Raw genomic sequence first — 7872 nt, 5'->3', positions numbered from 1 at the left:
TTCCTGTTGAATTGGAGCACAATGCACTTTGGGCCATCAAGAAGTTTAACATGAACCTCGATGAAGCGGGAAGTCAAAGGAGATGGCAATTAAATGAGCTTGATGAGATAAGGCACGAGGCGTACGATAATGCAAGCATTTACAAGCAAAAGACCAAAGCTTTCCATGATAACATGATCCGTGGGAAATCATTCTCAATTGGGCAGAAAGTGTTATTGTTCAATTCCCGATTACGTTTGTTTCCTGGTAAGTTACGTTCTAAGTGGATTGGACCATTTGTTATTACTAATGTTTTTGTTCATGGTGCAGTCCAAATCCAAAGCTTGAAAACGGGACATGAATTCAAGGTGAACGGGCATCGTTTGAAGCCCTATTATGACACCTTTGTGGAGCATGCCGTGGATGACATACCCTTGGAAGCCGTGGGCCCTAGTAAGGAGTGAATGAGGCCTTCGTCCGGCTGTACGACGTAAAAGCAAGCGCTACTTGGGAGGCAACCCATGCATTCAACAAAGGAAGACCTAGAAAGCACTCCAATTCCAGATTTGCGTTCCTAAACCCTTCTCTTTGTTGATTCTTTCTAATCTGCCTATTTAGTTGTTTTACTTGCTGTTTGTGTGGTTCTTTGTGTGATTCTATGCTTAAAACATTGAGGACAATGTTTGATTTAAGTGTGGGGGGGTAACTAAGTGTTTTTCATGCAAATTCGTGGGATTTTATCACCCATTATTTCAAAACTTGTTCCTTGCTGTTTTTAAGTGTTTTTAAGCAGTTTTGGTGTGTTTTAGTATGTTTTGAAGTAAAAATCCGAAAATCAAAGAAAAATTTGAAAAATTTGTTTTAAAAAACCCAAAAAAGAGTTATTTTTGTGTGTTTGTTTGTGTCTTAGGGTACCTTCCAACACAATGATGAGGATTTGGTTTTTAAATACATGGCTGTTAAAGAGAGTGATTAACATGGATGAAAGTTTGATTTACTCTATGTTTATGCTTGGTTGTGGTTATAACTTATGACTTCACATGTAATCAAAAAGAAGAAAAAAATTAGTTTTTGTAACATGCTTGAAGGAAGGAACTCAAACTAATGCTACAACCTTGTGAGATTTGAGCCTAAACGTTTATTTGGAGAGTTAAAATCTGTGCATTCTTGGTTTCTAAAGTCGTTGCATGATCTCATTTTTCTTTGCTTGGTTACTACTTAGAAGGCGTTTCATCATTTAGTTCCAAATACTAGAACTCATGCCAATTTCATTCAAAACATGTTATTGAATTGCATAACACATATTCAAGATGAAGTTAGTAGTGACCACCATAGCCAAATTGCCATATTTCCCTATTTCATTTGTTTGTAGGATTTAACCCCGTTGAGCCTTGTGTAGCCTACTTTCTTTGTTAACCCACAATTATCCTCACCTAGCCTAGAGTAGGACCACCCATACCTTTGTTCTTGAAGCATAGTAAAAGCATAACTCAAAGATGAATTCCTTTTGATCATTGCATTGTAGAAAACAAGTGTGGGGGAAGGATTCTTGATACATGGGTGTGCCAAAGTCTTGAATGAGGCACGGCAAAGAAGAAAAAAAAAAAAAAAAAAAAGAGTTCCAAAGTATTGTTTGTTGAAGAAAGGGTCCAAAACAATGAATTCGGCCCTAAGGAGTTGTCTAAATCTTTCCCTTGTGTTTTAAAGTTAATTTCTGCAATCTAAGTGAATTCTAAGTCTCAATTTCATTGTTTTGCTTACTATTGCTTGAAGAACGTTTGTTTTCCCTATCCTCTCCTTGTTAACCAACACCCCAAGCCCCATTACAACCCTAAACTTCTATCTTGAGTGTTATGTGTGTCAATTTGTGGAGTTTGAATTTGGTATGAGCATATGGTGTCACTGGTTCTCGCATCTAAGTAGTAACATTCCATTCATGAGATCATATCTAAACATGCTTCTTAACTCTAGAAATTGCATTCGTTGTGAAACATATATGTGAGCATTCGTTTTCATATCTACATCAATCTTCTCACATATGACTAGTATAGGGTGTGGAGTTAGAAAATCTGAGTGAAAATAGAGTGTCTATCTTGTAAGGAATTGAGGGAATTCTTTAAGGCATGTTACTACATTCAAAGCATTGTTTTAATTGATTACTTGTGAACAAGTGAGTAGTGGCTTTAATTAAGTATGTGCTTGTGTAAAGAGGACTCAAATCTGTGGGGATAATGATCTTTAACATGTCATGTGCATTGGAAATCCCTGAGGCAAACGTTGGAAGGTTTAGGTTTTGTTTTGGTTAGTTGTTTCATTTTGTTTTCTTTCTTTTGTTTGTTTTGCTCGAGGACTAGCAAAAGCTAAGTGTGGGGGAATTTGATAGGAGCATATTTATGCGCCTTAGTTAGCTAGTTCTTATGTATTTTTGTTATGTTTTCTTAGTTAAAGTAGTCTTTTAAGCTACTTTCATGTGTTTTCAGGTTTAAAGGACAAATTACATGAAATGATGCAATTTGGAGCTTTTGGAGCAAAACTGAGCTGGAATGTGGTGTATGCAAATGGAGCACGAGGAATGGACGAGGTTGAAGGTCGAAGGAGCTTAAGAAATGAAGAAATGAAAGTGAAGAGCAAAGAAGTCAGAATTGGCAACCAAAGTTTCTAATTTTGGAAGTTTCTATTCTTGGAGGTTTCCATTGTCGTGAGTTTCTATTCTTGGCTTTGGGCTTTTAGATGACCTAAACCCTAACTCCTTGTGGACCCTAAGCCCATGCCGCACCTAAACCCTAATCCTAGCCCACTTAATCAGCCGCACCCTAGGGCCTAATCATTTAATTTCTGCCAAGTTAAACCCTAATCCATCTACCCTAAGCCCATGCCGCACCTAATGTTCTAGAAACCCTATTTTCTGGTGGATTTCCAACCCTTGCCGCACCCAAACCCTAGCCCATTTGTCTAACCTGATTTCTTTAGGGTTTGGCTGCCTATATATATATGTTTTACCACCTTGCTGCAAAAAGAACCCTCACCACAACTCAGAAATTCGTCAAAATATATTCAGCCCCCTTGCCGCAGCCTTCCACCACCAATCTGCCATATTTTCACACTTTGCCGCAACCCCCATGTCCCCTAAACACTACCATATCATTCCTTACCCACTCATCCATCTAAATAACCCCTAGAACCTGTCCTAGTTCTTGTGCCGCAGACAAGAGGAGGAGAAAAAGCTTGGGACGTTCATGCCATTCTATTGAGGATTGTTGGAACGTTTTAGGTGTTGTCTTTCTGTTGAATCCCATGTTTAATTTTGATATTCTTTGTGTTGTGAGTATGAGGAACTAAACCCCCTTGGTTAGGGGGGAATTCGAAACCATGTACATGCTTGCAATATGATTTGATTACATTCAGTTGTTATTTCATAAGTTGTGGATTCAATTCGTTCATCTATTTGATTGATAACTTATTTGTGTATGTTGATTGAGAGTGCACACTTAGTTTTCATGCATGAATATGATGCTAGATTATGAGGGAGTTTCACCTAATAGTTACAATCTTATAATCACAAGTAGTGAAGGTCGCTTGAAAACGATCGCGTTGAATGAATTCTTAGCATAAGTTTCATGCAATTCATAGTAACGAATGCTTCGTCAATGCTTATGTTTCTCATAGAACTTAATGATTCTTGCTTGTATCTCTATTATGCAATTCATGTAGGGAACTTGTAGGGAATGTTTTAGGTTGTTGTATGCAATCATCCAACTTAATAACTTGTGGAAAAACTGAGGGTTAATTAGTGCAATTCACGGTTAATCTGGGGTGTTGAGTATTTATAATTTATTGGAAGAACAACTGAAAATCGTTTTGTTTGCAAGTGTGACATGTGTGGAGAAGAACCTCCTAACTAGCCTTTTATCCAACCTTTTTATCCAAAAACATTCTACAATCTGTTTAGTTTAAAGTTTCTGTCTTATGTTGAATTTTCGTCCAAAACAAATCCCCCTTTAATTTGAAGTCTTAGATTAGTTAGAAAGTGTTTTGATTTGTGTTTCTAAGTATTTAGATTCAAGTTTTCACCCAATTTCGTCCAAATTAGTGTAGGTGCTCAAAACTGCCCAGAAAGTGGTTTTTAGGCAGTTTTGAGTCTTCTAGTTGCTGTTTTGGGTTTTAGGTTTGTTTAAGTGTTTTAACTTTTAGTTTTGCATTCTTTGAGTCGAGTTTAGTGTTTTAAACTTTGTTTTTGAGTTTTTAAGTCAGTTACCAAGTGTTTAGCAATCCCTCCTAATCCCCGGTCTAGAACGATCCCTACTTGCATCTTTACTACAATTGTCACAAGAGGGTTTTAATTTGTGTGCTTAATTATTTCGCATCAAGGGTGATTGCTTATGCTTCACGGCAGTTGAAACCTCATGAGTTGAATTACCCTACACATGATTTGGAGTTGGCCGTTATTATCTTTGCATTGAAGTTATGGAGACACTACCTTTATGGAGAGAAATGTAGGATCTTTACAGATCACAAGAGTCTTCAATATCTGTTTACTCAGAAGGAACTTAATCTTCGTCAACGGAGGTGGATGAAGTTGCTCAGCGATTACAACTGCACGATTGATTATCACCCTGGTCGTGCAAACGTAGTGGCTGATGCACTTAGCAGGAAGTCTCAGGGCCGTATCAATGCGTTGTATGCTAGTCGTATTCCTCTTTTGGCAGACTTACGTTCTACGGGAGTGAGGTTAGAAGCAGAAGATCGAGAAGTAGCGTTACTTGCTAATTTTCAAGTTAGACCAATTTTAGTTGATCGGGTGCTTGAAGCTCAAGTATCGGATAGGGAGACTCAAGAATTAATCCAAGCTCGAGATCGAGGAAGGAGGAGAGACCTCAGAGTTCGTGAATCGGATGGCATGTTGATGCAGGAAGGTAGGATGTTCGTGCCTAATAATTTGGATTTGAAGAAAGAAATTCTCGATGAAGCACATATCTCGGCTTACGCCATGCATCCAGAAGCTACTAAAATGTATCATACCATTCGACCATTTTATTATTGGCTGGGTATGAAGAGGGAGATAGCTGAGTATGTAAGCAGGTGTGTTGTTTGTCAGCAAGTTAAGGCAGAAAGGAAGAAGCCATTTGGGTTGTTGCAGCCGCTTCCCGTTCCATAGTGGAAATGGGAAAATATTACTATGGATTTCGTGTACAAGCTTCCGCGTACACATAATGGCTTTGATGGCATTTGGGTGATCGTTGATCGGCTCACTAAGTCGGCACATTTTATCCCTGTGAGGGAGAAGTATTCTTTGGGCCGATTAACGGAGTTGTTTATCTCGAAGATTGTGAAGTACCATGGTGTTCCTGTGAGTATTGTCTCGGATCATGATCCACGATTTACGTCTAAGTTTTGGGTGGCTTTTCAGGAAGCTTTGGGTACAAGGCTACTTTATAGTACGGCGTATCATCCTCAGACGGACGGACAGTCAGAGAGAACCATTCAGACCTTGGAGGATATGTTGCGAGCTTCGGTGTTACAGTTTGGTGATGTTTGGCACCAGCGGTTGGATTTGATAGAATTTGCCTACAACAACAGTTTTCATTCGAGTGTCGGCATGGCGCCATTTGAGGCATTGTATGGTAGATCTTGTCGCACTCCGTTGTGTTGGTCAGAGGTTGGAGAGAGAGTTTTAGTGGGTCCGGAGATTGTTGAGGAGACTACTCAGAATGTTCAGGTGATTAAGTCTAACTTGAAGGCAGCCCAAGACAGGCAGAAAAGTTTAGCAGATCGTCATGCTACGGACATAGTGTACGAGGTCGGAGATTAGGTATTTCTAAAGCTTTCACCGTGGAGAGGTGTCGTGCGGTTTGGAAAGAAAGGTAAATTGAGTCCCAGGTACATTGGACCATACATGGTCACAAAGCGAGTTGGTGAGGTAGCTTACAGGTTGGAGTTGCCTCCGAAGTTGGCTAGAGTGCATAACATTTTTCATGTGTCTATGCTTCGACATTATGTTGCTGATCTGTCTCACGTGATACCTCCTCAACCGTTAGAAATTAATCCAGATTTGACTTATGACGAGGAACCGGTGAGGATCATCGATTGGAAGGAAAAAGTTCTGAGGAACAAGACAGTGATGTTAGTGAAAGTTTTGTGGAGGAATCATTCAGTCGAGGAAGCTACGTGGGAAACAAAAGATCGGATGAGGGATTTGTATCCTCGATTGTTCTTTGATCACTAGGGGTTTATAATTTGGGTGTTTTGAATTTCGGGACGAAATTCTATTAAGGTGGGTAGGTTGTGACAGCCCGTCCCAGAAACATTTTAACGTACGTGTGAAAAGACAAATTTGCCCCTAGTTCGTTTTCTTTACGTTTATTGGTTGTTTTTGTGTTGTGTTTGCATGTTTTGGACCACACATTCACACTCCCACACTCCATACCGTTCTGTCCTTTTCCCTGTGATTGTCCCGAGCCCCATTCCTCCCATTTCCTTTGAAAATGTACGGACACACACACAAGCACACTAAACCTCCATAGATCGAACAAACCAAGCACATTTTCGAGCTCGTGAGACTTGTAGGATTGCAACTATACCATTTCCAGGTAAGAACACCATCGTTTTCACGTCGAATCCACGAAGCCCGATTTGGGTACTATTCATGCACACGTGATTTCTAATGTTTTAGGAAATTTTAAGCTTGTAGGAAGCTTGGTGGGGTCCCAAGGAGGCTCGAAGTGGTTCGTTTGAAGGATTTGGACGTCGGGATCACTAGATTCGAAGTTGGCCGGAGTTGGGTTGTTTTGACAGGTGAGATTTCGTGGTTTTTAACCTTTGAAAGTAGTATAATTGTGTTCCTCTAGTTCTAAGCTTCATTTTGGTACCAATTTTGTCAAATTTGGGTGAAAAATGAAGAAGATATCGAAGTTTGAAAATTTTCCAGTTTTCCAGCGCCAGAGGCTCGCCGGAGAAGGAGACGGAATATTCCGTCAAGTCTGACGGAATATTCCTGACGGCGTTGACGAAATCTGTCAAAACTGACGGAATATTCCCTACGGCGTCAGTTGACGCCGTCAGCGTGCCAGGCACGTGCCTGCGCGTGGCCGGCGCGTGCGGCGGTGGAAAATTTTTCTAAAAATTTGGGTGTGATCCTGAGGTTGAGTAGAGCACGTTGGTATATTCATTTGCCCCATTTGAGCATTGTATGAGAAGTTATTACAAAAGGTTGGTTATGTGCTTTAAAATTAACGTTTTTGTAGTTGTTTCGCATATAAGTGATACGTATCCCGAGGACGAGCGTGGTCACTCGAGGCAGGGGGGCTACGACCCTTCCACATACCAGTGAGTGGGCTTTTGGTTTTCCTTATATACCTATATACACTTATTTTCCCAGAAATTGATTGAAAGAGTTATGTGTTTCATGCCATGCACTATATTATCATTGTTTATGCATCTTTACGTGCATTATTAGTTGTATATATATACATATGCATATCGGGTGCTGTGGACGCACAGGTAAGTGCCAGGTAAGTGTTATTCATGTTTACATTCAGTAGCGATTCGAGATGCTTAGAGAGCTCATAACCTGCACCCCCGGTGTTAGTGCTCCCGCCCAGAGTAGGGCACAGTCCTTCACGTGATGTTCACCTCCCGCACCACACGCTCAGCTTGGATCCAAGTTAGGTGCACAGTCCTGTCGTACAGACCACATTAGGTGGTTCCGACTCGTAGGTGACCCGCGATTATTCGCACAACCTTCACGTGATCGTAGCACTTGAGCGTATATATATGTTACACCCAGGCCTGTCGTACAAACCACTTTAGGTGGTTCCGACTCGTGGGCAGGTTTAGTATTGAGATTGAGATTTGAGCTCTATATGCAGCCGTACAGGTCACGTTAGGTGACTCCGG

The sequence above is a fragment of the Pyrus communis genome, chromosome 7 (assembly GCF_041283825.1).
Source record: "Pyrus communis isolate YQ-2024b chromosome 7, ASM4128382v1, whole genome shotgun sequence".
Taxonomy (NCBI): domain Eukaryota; kingdom Viridiplantae; phylum Streptophyta; class Magnoliopsida; order Rosales; family Rosaceae; genus Pyrus; species Pyrus communis.
Note: the sequence above shows the minus strand (reverse complement) of the source record.